At 43.6% G+C, this 16,456-nt stretch overlaps 1 protein-coding gene across 2 annotated transcripts in view; it reads right to left on the bottom strand.

The window, feature by feature from the left end:
- Nucleotides 1–16,456, bottom strand: part of NOX4 (NADPH oxidase 4) — a 135,751-nt gene that overhangs the window by 7,468 nt on the left and 111,827 nt on the right. For both annotated transcript variants that reach the window (XR_010069866.1, XR_010069865.1), the window contains exon 19: nt 1,601–5,417. The gene's annotated coding sequence lies outside the window, so the exon portion shown is untranslated. The remainder of the gene's footprint in view (nt 1–1,600; nt 5,418–16,456) is intronic.

Below are 16,456 nucleotides of genomic sequence, written 5' to 3'. Positions count from 1 at the left end.
GAGAGACCACTCCACTGATGGTGATGCTGCCATGTGGGTTTCGTCCAGGTACCCAGGATAGTCTTGTGGTTAAAGTGATAGGTTCAGCCTTTGGGAACTGCAAATGACAGTACCTTGAAGACTGCAAAGAGCCACAAGCAGGTTCAGGGGGGCTGTGAGAAGGCCGAGGGAGGGAAGGTGAGTGGGAAGGAAGGGGCGACACTGCAGCATTTGAAAACGGGGGGAAATATGTACTTTGGCCATTGGTCTGAGCACTCTTTCCTAGTCAACAAATGCCACGGGACCTCTCAGATGACCTGTTTTCTCTCACAACTGTCTCCAGTGAACATCCTCATGGAGCATTGAAAGCCATTATTTTGGTAGTGTTCAAGTGCCCAACTGCATGGATTCATTTCCATTTCAGGGCAATTGCACTGGAATTGTCCTCTGAACTGCAGACATTACATCTCTTTAGGGAGCAGAAGAGACAGAAAACAGCAAGAGTCTGGCATGTCTGTTGGGTAGGGTCCACCTGGAGCAGATGTTTCTGTAGGAGTTGTCCTTCTGTGATTTTTCACATCAAAGTGTTAATATCCCTCTCCTGCTGTGGAAATCCTGCTTTCAAGGAGCATACAAGGACATCCACAGTCTCCCAGCTACCCTTGACTGAACAGTAATAGTCACAAAAACAGGCAAAATGGAATGTGAGAATAAAACTACCAGTGTATTCCACTAGAAATAGAAGGAAAGGTCTACACCCTCAAATCCAACCATATCCCATCCCCAGGAGCGAAGTGACTGACCAGTGCCTCCTGATCTGCTCCACTGCCCTGACTAAGGAAGGCGTGGGCTAAAATTGCCTCCAGCTCAGCAAATCACAGACCTTTTGCTGAATTGAAACTGCTCTCCCATGTGAAAGACTCTGGACTTAAATCCAAAAGAGATGTCTCTTTTCCTATGGTTTCTACCTGATGATCCAAGATACTAGTAGATGAATGCTCTCCAGTATCTTAGAAAGTACTAAAACCAAACACAATGCATGGGATTTTAAATGTTTCTTGGCACTGAGGCAGAGGCAGGAGGAAAGGAAGTATATTATGATAATATTTCAAGTCATCAGTTCAGTCATTTAATTTGTGTTTTATATAACCCACAATATTCTATTGGTAGAAATACTAGCAGCAGAGGAAAATCACCCATATTTAAATTTTGATTTCATAAATGCTGATTGGTTTCAAAGTCTGATAAACACAAAGATTTTTTTGCAGTCTATTTGAGGCCTCCACTCAAATTCTACAACTAGTAACTATTAGTTTAATTTATCTGAACTATTTCAACTAATTAAAATGCGAGAAAAATACCTCTGATAGGCATGCAGTGAAAAGCACCCTTTGGTACTCAGTGATTCTTCTAAAACCCTTGCTTCTTGTGTTCAGTAACCATGGCTTGGTTAAAATATTTTAAATTATTATGTAATCCTTATTCTGCAAAAGTCTTCTGAACAAATATGAAAAAGGTAACAGAAGAACTTTGAGAGGGAAATCTTTGGGGACAGTGAGATTAAAATAAAAAGTGCTTTTTATTCCATAATTGTTCATAGAAGCCTAAGTTGCACAATTACCTGGAAATCCTGGACTCTCTGCTCCCACTCGGTTCTACTGAGCGGATGGAGAGCTGCGAACACACAAATGGTGGCAGCTGCAGTGGAGTTGAGGTATAAAGCCATGTTCAGTCTATGGAGGGAGAGTAGAAATCCCACGGGCCCCCAGGAGCTTCCCAAAGAGGTGTCTCCTGTGGGACCCTGGAGATCGTACGTCTCTGGGGTCCCCAGACCTGGAGTTAGAATGTGACAGGAATATGTTGGAGTCTTGCACCTCCAGAATCCCAAATGTCCAACTTTGAGACAGTCTGAATGGCTGCAGCAGCCTGAGACAGACCGCAGCAGAGCCATGATCCCTGGTTGGGTGGATGCCTGGCAGGAAGACAACTCCTGTGTTACACTGGAAGTCTGTTGAAAACAATGTCTTTCTGCAAAATGTTTCATGTCTGTAAAGTGATATTTTCCTTTGAAAAGTTGCTCTGATCGAAAAATTCTAACTATATTAAGCAAGTTTATCGCAACCATTGCAATATTCCATGGTTATTTCACTATCTCTGGTGAAAGTGCCTCATTTTCATACCTGCTAAAGTAATTTTTACCATATGTCACCTCCTTGCAAAGGATACAGCCAACAAGTAATTTCTGATTCAGCTCCTCAGCTGTTGGGGTCTTCTCCACAGAAGGTCTTCACCATTGTTCCCTGGGCCTTCCTCCTTTGGCCACAGGAACTCACCATCCATGGAAGGATGGAAGTGGAGCTTTGGCTCATCAGGTCTTCTAAATCTTGCCAGCTCTTGATCTTCCCTTCTTCCCCAAAAGCATGGAACCTTGTGGCCAAACCTTGTGATCTATTAGCTAAAGTCTCTTTATGCTCATCTCAGAACACCTGCCAATTCCTAGGCAAGCTTCTTCCTTTCCCTTTTCTTCAGTGGAGGATCTAACAGCCTGTTTTCTTCCCCCAGAAGTTTCATCACAGAGACCTCAACCTAGCCCTAATTGATGAAAGGGAATTTGCATCCTCTTCATACTTGTAGGCATATCCCCAAGCATTTTTCCCCTATAACTCCCACTCACCATATGACTTGGAGACTGCGTCTGCTTTGAGAGGAAACAAAGAACACCAAAGCAGGGGATAAATAGTACAGTGTATATTAATCTTAGTAACTAGGACACAATCGGTACAAGCAACGCATGCCAGTTCTCTCCATCAAGGGGTTTCTGCTGAGACCGCTGGCCTGATAGTTTGTGGTTAAAACTCTTCAGAAATGTATCTGACTCTGAGCACTTGAAAACCCAACTGCTCCTCTTTTCTGAGCAAGCTCTTTAGGTTCCTCCACAGTGGGAAGTGGGGACTGACTGTCAGGTGGCGTTGACTGCACCGATCTTAAAGCACCTATTTTGGGACGGCAGAAATTGTCCTGCTGACATGCCTAAGCCTTCCCATTGCCTTTTTGGGGACTCTGCATGTCGGCTGGGACCAGCCATCTAGTTTTTGGATGGGTCAGAAGAAGGGAGAGGACTCTTTCAGTACCCTGGCACTGAATGATTTCTTGGCACATCTCACCTGCGCTGACAGGAGACATTGGGCATTCTGTCTGCAGGCTACAAATGCAATGGCACCTCATTTTAATTCTCAGCGTCATGTTCAGGGTTGCGTTACTCCTGTGCTCAGACCTATGTAAGTTAAGTGTTGAAGGACCTGCTTTCTTCACGGATGCTTCCCTGAGATGGGAGCTAGAGCTCCTGCATTTTTTTTTCTTGGGAATAATGTAATGCCATGAGGCTGTGCTTGCTATGTAATCTCGTTGAATTAGAGTGGGCAGAACTTAAAATGCAACTCCGCCTTTACCGTTTCCTCTGTCTGGCCAAGATGACTTGCAATAAGAACCTTCCCATGGGCATTAGGCAGTTGGCTCAGGCTTGGGGAGGACATTCTGTCAGGATCAATGCCAAAAACGGGTCATTACAGTGATTGGGGCCATAAAGTCTAGACCATGCCATCACATAAACCTTGACCCCAGCGGGCATTGAAGTTGGGTTTGTCTGAAAGTACTTGTTAGGTGAGGATCCCACCAGCTTCAGTATCCAGGGATGTATTTGCAGTATCAGGACCATGTTTTTTCATGTAATGAAACAAAAACACCATATGGCTGATGTTCAGAAATCTTCTACAGGATACATGGCAGCTTCCTTATAACATGCTCAGCATTGTACGTCTCTCGCCTTTGCAGGACATTGTTACTTCTGTGAAGTCTTTCATTTTCTAGCCTGGTGTCTTTCTTCCCCAGACTATTAAGAGTCACATTCAGTCGAGGCAGGACAATGAGCTGCTGGCAGTCTTTTTCATTCTGTTCCCCCTCCCACATTTTCCCAAAATTTGTATTTTTAGCACCTGTCCTCTCCATTGAGTTAAATCTGTAATTCACCACCTGTGTATACACATGTGTGCAGGGATGCAAGTCATTTTGAATTGCTCTCCATAGTGAGCTGAAAATTGGCAGCGATGAGACCTTACCATTAAAAATGGCCTTTTGCTGTAATTTTTTGCAATAAGCTCTGAATTAGATATGAAGTAGCTGTTATAACTACAGAAAACCAACTTATTTCTCCGTATCCATCTTGCATCCATTAGGATTTTTGATGTCCTGTTTTATACGTGGACATTTCCCCATGAGCCTGCCTGTTATCTCCTTCTCTTGAGGGCGTCAGGCATGCAGAATTCACACAGTGCTAAAAACTTTTGGAAACCTACTGGATTCTAAAATATGTAGAGAAACTAGTTCTTTCCCTGCATACACACAAAATCCCTTTTGAAACAAGAACTTGGCTATAAACATTAATTCTGGACCCTAACTGTGGCTTGGCATGTCAGATCATCTCCCTTCGTGCAACTTGATTCAGCCTTCCCTCTCCTGTCACCCCTCACTGCACCACTTTATCCGTCAGGAAAAGGCATCCTTGAGGGCTCAGTGGTGGGGCTGTCCCACATTACTGTGGCTGGTATCGTGATGGCAACGCGAAACAGCCCACAGGGGTTGTACCTACACCGTGTCTGTCCCAGTGTGTCACCCAGATTTTACAGGAACTCGTGTGCATAAAAACACCTCCCTGATTTTCCTCATTGTTTTCTAGTAAAAGAAACATGCTCAGGCAATAATAAGCAAATAAGGTATTTTCAGGCCAATTACATATTGTGGACAAATTTTCACATATTTTCCTGCAATCATAACAATGTTAAAATGTTCCTGGTTTGAATGGCTTCTTGAAAAATTTAAGCACAACCATTTCACCGTGCTACATTTTCAAACCGCTGTACATCTTCCCAGGCACTTCTGACAACAGCGCCATAAATATGAATAAAGGAAAGCAGTCTGCGGAGCCTCCTAACTCGTAGGGCAGAGCCACGCAGCAGGCCTTCCTCGCCTTGCATACCAATACAGCCCTCCTCCTAATCAGATCCTGTTCTGCTCCACCTCTGACTGATGCTGATGAGCTTTTTTGCAACATTAATGTCATTACTCACCTTCACTCCTACGTGCAAGCTATTGCAAATACATAGTCCTTACACACCGCAGAAGAAAATATACTTCTGGGAGAAGTGCTAAAAGCTGAAGTTCTTCACTTGTGATCCCTTCATGCAAAGACAAGAACATGGCAAAAATGTGCTGGCTATTTCGTCACAGAGCTGAATGTGTCCGGAAGATCTGGTAATAAGGACTTAGAGGCCTGGACTGTCTTCTCATAAATTTATGGGAGACTGGCAGGGTGGAAAGCACTGGTTCGTTAATGGTGCTCTGCTAAATGTACTGTGGACTGATTTCATTGTCAGATGACCTGGCTGTATAGGATGGAATATATACATGGTTAGATAGCTGGAAAAAGACCAAATGACCAAGATCATGACAGTATCTGTATACAGAATTATTTATTGGTGTAATTATGAGAAAATGTGATTTTTTTTTTTTTAACTGAAGCGCAACACACATCCCAGAGTGACAGAGCTACAGCCATTAGCTGATAGCAAAGCACATAAACTCATGGCAACGGAGAGGTGCTATATACCTCTGTTCTTACCCTGTAGTAGTAGAAGTTGTACAACGTGTGTGTGTATGTGTGTAGACAAGCCCTATAAGGACACTTTTCCTGCTCCCCTTTCATTCGGATGACATTACATTTATACCACAAACATGTGAATATACGATTTGTAAATCAGAACAGCAGCAATCTGTTTTAACTTTGATCTTGTCAATTAGTGCCACAGTGACCACACAGACCACCAGAGAATCCAGACTCCACATCCTCTTTTGCACCGTCATGGACTTGAGATGCTACTTTAAAACTCATTTTAGTTTTTTACTTCTATAGCCTGTGGTCCCAATTATTTAATCCACCGGGTTGACTTTCAAAGCACCAACCTCCTATTAACATTCAGGGAGAATCAGGCTCTCGACAACTCTCATTTAAGAACCTAAATGAAAATGAGGCATTTCTGTCTTCCCAACTGATACCAGAAAAGGTGCTTTTCACTTTGGAAAATCAGATCACTCCCAGTCAGAAAGACTCCTCCCTCTCAGTGGAACGAATACACTCAAATCCTCCCGCCTAGATAACAAGACTTAAAAATTACGGCCTCTTGTCTCGTCCTAGGAGCCATGGCACTCGGGAGCACCAAACAGGGATGTCTGCAGGGAGGCTGTCACTTTGGAAATTGCGTTTAGAGGTCTGGATACAGATGACAGACCAGGGAATTACTGCAGTCATCATAATTAAGGTGACATTCTCATACAAGGAGACATACTACTGTAAAAAGTTACATGAAGGCTCATTTGGAAAATTAATCTGTAGAAGGATCAGAAACTTTGGGCTAACAAAATTAATTTTCAGGAAAACCAGAAGAACAGTTTTGGGGAGGGAGACAGGACAAGTTGGTTATTCAGAACATCAGTCACCAGTCCACAATGCAGAATTTCAGATTAGAAAGTGCGCTGATATTAGGCTCAGCCTAATGCTTACGCATATGCTAAACGAGACACCAGAAAGAGTAATGATAAATCATGGTGCCATTAAATTCCTGAGAATTAAATTTGGGAGGAGTTGGAAAAGGGAAATGGATGAGAAGTGCAGATGATTCTAAGTCATCTCGCATACAAAAATGATGATGGGTTTTCAGGAGAAACAATCCCAGTTGCATCGATTAGCCATTATTCCAACGTGCCACTCTTCAGCCCTCCTGTAACAGCCACGTGGCTGTAATGCACTTTAGGGCACATCTAAGGATAAACATCAGTTCTCTGCAGAGAACAAGGCTCTAACTGGATTGCACAGCTGCTCCCCAGCTTCAGAAGGCTGGTGGGACCAGCAATGGGGTACCTAACCCTTTTACCCCAGAATTTAGAATGAGGAACAGGTAAGGAACCCCTCATGTGCTCCTCAGGTGGCCTCAATTTGTAACACATGCTACTTTTTCAGGTGATTCTCCAGCTGAGATTCTAGGACAGGGGACCCAGATCACACCTAACCAGCGCCCGCATTTGCAGCCCATAAGGTGCTGTGTTCTCCAAATAAATGAGTACATTCCCTATAACATTAATGGAGGGGAAAAGGAGCTTTTGAAACAGATTTTGTACGCTGAAATGCAAAAATCCAAGTCAGGTGAGTCAAATCTTCCTGGAGGTCTTCAAAGGCTTTCCCATCTCCCCACTGATTATGTGAGAAAGGTGTTCATTTACTTTAGGAGATTTGGTTCATTAAATAACTGAAATTCATGTGACGTTGGTGCCTGGATGGGGCAGACAGCTGCTGCTCAGCCCAGAGCTGATGGTTTTCTCCCTAGAAAGGCTCATCTCTTAGTGGGAGCAGTCTTGGCCTGACATTGACCACCCTTCTGCTCACCTCGTTATCAATAATTTATCATGATCAATGATGCCTATATAGCACTGAAGTGGGGTGGAGGAAGCACAGTTTTTCTCTTCTGCTGGGAAAACACCAGACTGCAATACTTTGCTTGCTGCCCAGCGTAAGGAGAGTTTCTTACTTGCTTCACCATTTTTAGCCAGGTTTTGTCAAAATAAACAGCCCCCCTCCCCAATTCTTGTGCTCTCCTTCCCTGACTTTTCTTGCATGAACAACATTTCCCTCTTGATCAAATGCATTTGTGAAATGTATCATTTCCCATAAAAGTCCTCCAAATATCAGACAGAAAATCAAAGCTCATGAGCCAAAACACATTTTGCCAAACCTCATTACTTGGCCAGGGGAAGGTGAGTGGGAAAGGATATTCCTCTTAATGAAAAACACCATAATAATTTTTGAAAATATCAATTTTTCTTCTGATAGCTCTGCCCAGTGTGCCACGGACCCTGCATTAAGTATAAATAAACACCTTTTACTTTTCCACAGCTCAGGAACTTCTCTGAAGTGTAGACTTTAAGTTTCTCTACGTGTTTTTAACCTAACAACTAAAAGTAAATGAGAAAGAATATACAAGGTTGGTGGGGTTTTTTTCATCTCACTGCAGTTAAACTCATCCTGGAGGGATGTAGTACCTGGAGGTACATTTTACTATCATTATATCAACACCGCTCTGGAATGAGAATGCAAAAAATACAACCCCAAGATTAATATATGCTGTTTAATTGTGTATCCTTACCTCTCAAAAATAAATAATTACCTAGAACTTTTGAGAGCAATTCTGAAAAATCTCACTGAAGTCTGCACACTTACATTAATCCATGTTTCACATGTAGTTTTCCTAAGAAAAAACACAAGCCTGGCAAATGCAGAAATGATGATTAGGTGGACGGCCACCAGGACATTCAACGTCTTGCAGAAAGATCAAGTGGGTGCTTTAGGCCACAGTGCGCCAGAAAGACCCTTAACCACGTTACTGGGAAGTGGATTATGAGTTTGAAAACAATTGTTTCAAATTGGCTGTAGAATCATCAGTGTCTTGAAGATCATAGTAAAATATCAGCTCTCCGTTAAGATCTATCAAAAGCAGCACGGTCCGAGCAGGTAATTCAAATAAAGCACACTGCGGAATACTTTACCAGACCGAGCAGACCAAAGCAAGTGCCCAGATTTTGTGTCACTCAGGCTCTCACACACTCATCTTAAGTGGGAAGGATTTCTACACACTTCTGGTATCAGAAGAACTTTGTTCATCATTTATTTTGATAGGTTAGGGTCAGGCAGGTGTTTGTTGTTTCCTCTTCCCACTATAAATGCGAGTAGAGAGGACTGACATTTTTCTAAGTCCCAGTGGTGGGATGACTGTGTATGAGAATCAGATATTCTGCTTCTGAGATGGTCTCATAGTTGCAGATACAAGAAGAATATATTTGGCACAGTCCTTCATTTCGAATGGTCTGGATTTATCAGGAATTTCCAGAGGTGGCATATGAAGCACGCATGTGCCTAATGTTTTAAGTCCAAAAATGACTCTGGGTGGCTAAACAAGGGTGCCTAGTACAATTTTGGTACTTCAGGTATCCCACCCAGCTTCCTGCTGTTGTTCCAGAGGATCCTGGGTCTCCTGTAGCATATCTACCAACCCTGTGGGGATGCTTCAGCTAGTTTAGGGCATCTCACACAGCATGAGAGACTCTATTTAAGCAGTGAAATCCCAGCCTGCCCTACCAGCAGTAATATGTACGCACATATGCACATACACAATGCTTCCACGATTAAAGCAGTACGTCATTAATTAAAAACAGGTCACAAACAGCAACTCAACCATGTTGTGCTCAATCTTGGAATGGTTGTTTATTCCAAAGTCATGAAGCTTCCTGTAAAGTAAATACCTTGAGAGTACAGTGCCATAATTACATGATGAAGAAATGTGTGGTGCTTTGTCAAATACAATAAGAGACATAAACTCAACTTAGGATGTCCTGCTAATATAACAGAATGTAAAAATAACATCTGAACAGCAACAGAACTCAGTAACCAAATACTTTACTTGTCAGGATTGCCATTAAGATAAAACGGCTAATTCAGTCTAGAATTTTTAGAAAGAAGCTTCCTTTCCATACTGCAACCATGATCTCGCAATTTAACTAAACAAATTTGCAGTGAAGGACTATTTGCCAGGCAAATCCATAAAACTCTTTCCAGGTGTTGACTGTCCCCATTTTACAGGTAGGCAGAAAAAACGTGGGATTTTAGAAAGAAGCTTAACGCAGATGGGTATCAAAACCTCAGTGAACTTGGATTCTTCACGTTACTCTGAAAAATCCTAAACCGAGTGATTTTTTCGTAAGGAAACTCTGTAAGACCATGGGATAAAACCCAGAATTTCTCCTATCGGATCCTTTTTCAGCCAGTGGTTTGCACCTACCCTCACAACACCGTATAATTAACAAAGGGACACTATGGGAAAAGATTTCTGCATATGACTCAGGAAAAAGAGAGGAAAAAAACTCCAAGGGCTCAGGAAGAAGAGAGAGGGAAGAAAAAAAGCTTTTTTTATGATCAATTTTCTAGCTCTGCCTTATTATGCAGCTAACTGGCAAAAGCTTTGCTTCATTTGATGGGAACTGAGAGAGTTGAAAAGCTTATTGCTTACTCTTTGAAGGTTTACGAGGCATGCAGTTACAACAGTGACCTATTTAAACGCTTCCAGCCAGTGAAACATAGTCCCTCTGTTGTGTTGGGGGGCGGCAAACTGAAGCTACAAAATGGGCTGTTTCACATGACAAGAGTATGACTTGTTATGGGCAGGAACCCACTAAGGACTATTCTTGTTCTTAAAGCCAAGCCTGGGGGGAAAAATTAAAAATGAAAGTTCAGGACCAAATTTTGCTTTCTGTTCCACTTGGAAACTAAGCAGAGATTTGTCGTCAAAGAATTGTACCACATCCTGATCTATAAAAACATAAGAACAGATTGAAATTACATTAATGTAAACAGGCATCTCTGAAAAGAACACTGAGTACTCAAAATCGTGGACATTTATGCTAGTACTTTCCAAAACGGTTATCTTGCACATTGTATAGGGATAAAAAAGTAAATGCTGCCTTCCTTTTTAATACATTATTTCAGCTCTAGTGGAAAAAATATATAATTACAGAATTGGAAATTCAGAACAAATTTTCTGCCTTCTTTCTTTTGGGACAGGGAAGAGTGAGGGAAGAATGTGGTCAGTAGTGAAAAAGTCAAGATGTGCAACTACAGAAAAGACAGGGCATTCATTTTTTCTATCACCTGTTAACTGGAAATAAGTACTTCCAAGGCTTACTTTTAAAGGCAAAATTGTAAAGTTGAACTTTATTGCTTTTTGAAGGGTTTATTGCTTTTTCCAAATTTTTTGGATGGCAATACTTCCATCTGGGGTCCGTATCTTCTTTCCTGAGACTGGATTTTGATTAATTATTTTCTGTCTGCATAGCACTCTGGTTCCAAGTCCTTTGACTAGTGGGAACACGAGCTAAGGTCTTTTCAGGAAACCCACGCTCGTACCACCGTGCCCAGTTCTTGTACATTTACCATGTCAAACTCTCACATGGCTTATGAGCCCCGAATAACTATCCAAAGTGAGATAAAAAATTGGATCGTTTGTCTTCTTCCTTTCTGAGATAATTCCTAGCTCTATATATCCTCATCACCTCAGAAGCTATTATGAGATAACATAAGCTGTGGCTAAAGAAGGCTCAATGCCCCCCATGCTCCCTGCCCTCAGCAGGCACAGCTTTCTCATGGGAGGGCTGGTGTGTCCCCAAGTGTACATCGAGCCCCCAGGTCTGGCTCAGTCTCGGAGCTCAAGTTCCGGAGCAACCCAAGCCTAGACCAGTCGCAGTCACTGCCTTGAAAGTTCAGATGACAGTGTAGACATGATCCTAGAGAGATGCTTTGCTTTGAAAGGAAGATATTCACTTGTCGAAGCTCAGATTGTGGTAGTACTCCTTAGTTCAAACAGCACTTTTCGCTAATGAAGGTTGGAAATAAATAAACCAAATAATTTTTTGCCATTAGAAAATAGTAGTTTTTTACAGCTGGTTTCCACTCTCCTTCAAGCATCTTTCAAAGTATATTTCGGACACGATAACATTTCCCAGGTAAAAAAAAAAAAGTTTGGGTTTTTTTTGTTATGCTTTTTTGCTCTGAAATGAAAATGTATTTATATAAACAATGTAAAACCATAGAATCTGAAAAAACCTCTCCATATGCACATTATGGAACTAACACAGCTGGCCCAGTCAAAATATCTTTTTGGACATCAATTTGAGGAAAAATGTCACAATTATGTCTTTTCTCCTAAACTATCACAGACGAAGGAAACTATTTCTTACCCCAAGGTGCTTTATCAAACTTGCTCTTGCGAGTGATTAGAAGGAACACAGGGAGGCAAAAGCTCAGTGGGATTAAGGGGTTTCACAACCTGGCATGTATGGGCTAAGGCTTCTTGTTTCAGAAAAAGGTAATTAAAAAGCCCAGAGCTTCATCAACACACGAATGCTGGAAGGGGCTCTTGGTCGCATCCAACTCTCAGTGAAAGCTCTGCCCTTCTGCCCTCGCAGCAGCATCAGTGTGTCCTTCTCAAAGATGCAACACGTGTTGGGAGCTGCCTGCTTAACAGCACAATCCTCCTCCTTTCCCTTTATAAACAACGAGCTCTCAAGCTCCCTGAAGCAAAGAAACCAGGCAAGGAAATATTTAATCAGTGAAAGGAGGAATTCATATGCAGTGGATAAACTAGGGGCTGTATGGAAACAGAGAATGTAACTGAAAAAAGCAACTTTCCATCACTGCCCGCTGACCTGAAATGCCCACACGCAAATGCAGAAACACGACAATTTCAGTGGCGGCTACAAACAAACTGACTTTCACAGAACCAAATCCCTGATTCTCATCCAGAAGATGACATAATCACTGCTATGACGAGTTTTCCCCATTTTCTGCACATCCTTGTGGTACTGCCCCTCGTCTCAGTCTAATAAAGCATCTCCAGGACTGGGATGCTGCAACCCATCACTTTCCTAATGCTAACCAAAGTGACTACAAGACCCCACTGGTTTGTGTACATTGGGAGCGTTATAAAGGCTGCTGTATGCTATGATCAAAACCAAGGACCTCTGCATTTCCCAGAGTGGCATTTTCCTGAGTTAAGGGAAGCAGAGAGTGGGAGAAGCCTCTTGACACAACACGTGCTATGGAGGGACAGAGATGGCTCTGAAAGCTCAGCTCCCGCTTATCTTCCATGGAGAGGGCGTAGACGGAGACTGACGAAAGCACCAATGTGTCCAGCTCCAACAGATAATGATACCTCGCTAGCAGTGGAGGCACTTTGCCAAGTTGCATCTCAGCCACGTTTTTAAGCTCTGCTAGGGGACATTATGTTTTTCTCAAAAAGCGTATATTGAACAGTTACAAGTGCTTGAGCAATGAAAAAGAATAATGCCATAGGTGAATCTTCACATTCTTATCAAATATTTTTTAACAGTTATTTATGTTGCTCTGACACAATAAAGGAAAAGCACAGCACTTGTATCTTCTCTGCAGAGATTTTGCCATTTGTTCCTCATGAACACGAGTGCAAATGTGGGCAGGGCACATTCAGCGTTCACCATCCTCATCTGTTCTGGACAGGACACGCTTTGAAGCATCTAACACCCAATGAGGTACAATAACACGTTCTGCTCCCCAGTCCCTGGACAACGTGCTTCTACAGAGCTACAGAAACCCCAAGGGTACGTCCATGCCCTCAGCCCACCTCACAGCTGAGACCGCACTCACGAGCCGCAGCAGCTCGTTGTCTGTGCAGTTCACCCTCAGGTGTGACAGGTCTGTGCTCCAAGCTGGAGAGTGCACACGGCTGGCTCACCCGGCTGCATTTAAACCTGCTTTCATCTCACACTGCCAACTCAATCCGAGGGCCCTCGACCTTCTCTGGCACCACACCGTACCTTTAGGATAGGCTCTGACTCAGCACCGTTCAAAAACGTGATGGCCAATGTTGTGGCATGGCCTGCTTCTGGCTATGGATCACATATCGCTGCTGGGTGTTTCTCCTTAAAACAGTTGTCCTTCCTCTCTGCCTTAAACCTCCCCTCTTCCAGCAGCTTGCCGAGTTTCTGTGCAGCATCCCTAACCAGGCTGCACCGAGTGCAGCTCAGGACACAGTCCACTCTGTATGCTCTCTGCTATTCTGCATTTCTCTCAGATTATTAATGGGAGAAGAAAGGGCTCAGAGGCGTTATTTATTCAATTGAGAAGCAACCCGTTATCACTGTGTTACATTTCTAACATGCAAACACCACTACACAGCACCAGGAGAGAACCTGTTATCCCCGAAAAAGAAATGGCATGCTCTTTTGAAATCAAAAGAAATGCCCTGCTGTCAATGAATATATTCTTGGTTACAGCACGAGGAAGTTTTTCGCTTTTCCTCCCCCACCCCTCATCCAAATTTCTTCCCCAGGGTTGCGGAGTATGAGATGAGCAACGCGACCTTGTAATGACAGAATTTTAATGTGTGACTGGTGCACTGAAAGCAATGCAGCAGCGTCTCCCTCCTCGGTGCTGCCATCTACACCAGACATTTATGTAACGCCACTTCTCATCCTCAAGGCTGTCCTCACCTAGGGTCAGCGGCAACGAACACAGAATCTATTTAGTCAACTGTCCAAGCTACTTAGGGCTGGCACAGAGTGCTACACACGCCAGTATTCTGGTGAAGAGGAGTTAACAGGTAAAAGCCATTCCCAACCCCAAAGCTGCACAACAGAAGTAGAAAGCTTTTGGCAACAGGTTAACTAGAAAGAGTCAACAGTGGATTTATGTCAAACAAATTGCTTATTTCCAAGGTGTCTGCTAAAATACACTGTTTTTCTTATGTGCTTTAGCTCTGAGCGGTGCACAGAAAGGCAACGTCTTTGCAGATATTAGTTCTCAAAGCCCAGGGAGACTTCGTATCCACATCCAGGCAACGGGGCTTGCTTGTAATTTCTAGAGTTGAGGAGCCAGGAAAAATGTCTCCCTCTTTCCCCTTTGCTCCCAGGTTCGAAATATTTCATCCCGTTCATTGCTGGCATTCATCACGTTCTCCCGCCCTTGGTTTGCTTGGCAAACTCAGGTTGAGAGCAGTTTACCTGGAGCTGCAGCAGCTGCTCTTGGCTTCCCCCTCCTGGCGTAACAATACAGATCATCAGGACGAAAGTGCCAATTCTGGACTGTGGGCCGGACACGCTTTGCCAGGAAGAAGCAGACAGCATGTAAATATCTTTTGCAAGGTCTGACATTCTCAGAAATCCAAGGGCTTTGTTAAGAGGCAGCGTGCGATTGGCACGGGGGGCTCTCTCCAGCTTTCTCTCCGCGCCCCTGCACAGCCCCAGCAGCTGTCTCTTACAAACATGATCCTTCTCGGGAATATAACACTTCAGGCACGGCAAACCTTGAGCACCCACTGCAAGTCTGGAGATATTCATAACCTCAGAGGAAGTGCTCGGCATTCCACGGTACCAAAACCAGATCCCATCCCTCTTACAACATGGGTGATACAACTAGCGGGGTACTAAACCTTCACGAATACTCACCCAGCCCTCCAAGGAGCAGCATTTGTTGCTCAAAACCTTTGCACAAGAGCATTCATTATACGTGTCAGTCCAGCAGAGGACTCAGGGTTCAACCCTAAAAGATGCTGACTAATTAATCTACTGTACCTGAAAAGGAAATTCCAGAGCCTCTGAGATTTGCTATGTTTAGTATAGTCACTAAAATATCAGGCTCTTTATGGGAATGAAGAGTCTCATTTCAGCTCCATGTGTTTCACCAGCACATCGCTATAGTGGCTTAATGAAATACACAGCAGCAGAGACGACGCAACCCCCACATCACCATCCAGAGTTCAGTCCTCAGCTGCATTCCAGATATCCCTGAAAAATGTACATTCGCTGCAGAAAAGCTCAGTTGAGCACGGGCATCAGTGGCATTCTGATTAAACCTTGCTGTTAAATCCTCTTTGTTAAAACACTAGAGAACTGGTTTTATTTGTGAGGGGTGGGAATTCTGCAGACAGATCAGACGCATAATCCAGAGAAGAACAGATCCAGCTTGTCTTAAATCACCCTGGCATGTTTATGAAATGATTGCCAGGCTCAAGCGAAAATTAATCTCCCTAGAAGCCCTTTTACATTTTTTAAACAAGTAAACATTGCATTTTAATAACAACGTGTCTTCTCTGACTTACGGGGCTTGAACTGCTGTAGGCAATGACTAGTTAGCCTCCTGCCTGCTTCTCTCAGCAACATCTCCTAGTTTGAAACTAAAACCTGGTATGTCAATGTTGAGTAGAGGCTTTTCCCTTTAACTGTTTGTTCTAAAAGCAAATTTCTTACCAAAACATTACTTCTCTGCTATGTTGGGCTGTTACAGCTGAATTATTGTTCCCAACGCGACTGGTCTGCCACTCGTATCATCTGCCCCTTCTCAGCCAGCCCCAAATGGCTTTCCCACCTACGTGCTGGAAGCATTCAAGGGATGACCCTGCGCCTGCTTGCCCTGGCTGCGACGGGTGCTCACGGGTTGCTTCGTGCTTATATCGGACTCTGTGCACGGATGTGAGCACAGGCAGCACCTCTCTCCCCTGCAAGGCACATCTGCTAACACGACGGGCGAAGGTCTGCAATCAGGGGATGTGATGAGGATTCGGTGCTGGGGGAGTAAGCCCCGCAATCGGGATGCAGTGGCAGCTGAACGTGCGCAGTGCTGTCACATGCATCGTCACATCGGGCTCGTGTGGGCAGGAGTCTTCAAACACAGAGAGGGTTTATCTCTTTTCCCTTGACAGCAACTGTTCACTAGTCCGTGGTGGCAAAACAATCGGTATTTTGCAGAAAAATGGATGTGGCTTGAACTTTCTACCCTAAGCAGTGCCGTCAT

The sequence above is a fragment of the Chroicocephalus ridibundus genome, chromosome 1 (genome assembly GCF_963924245.1).
Source record: "Chroicocephalus ridibundus chromosome 1, bChrRid1.1, whole genome shotgun sequence".
NCBI lineage: Eukaryota > Metazoa > Chordata > Aves > Charadriiformes > Laridae > Chroicocephalus > Chroicocephalus ridibundus.
This window is presented reverse-complemented; position numbering and strand designations above follow the sequence as displayed.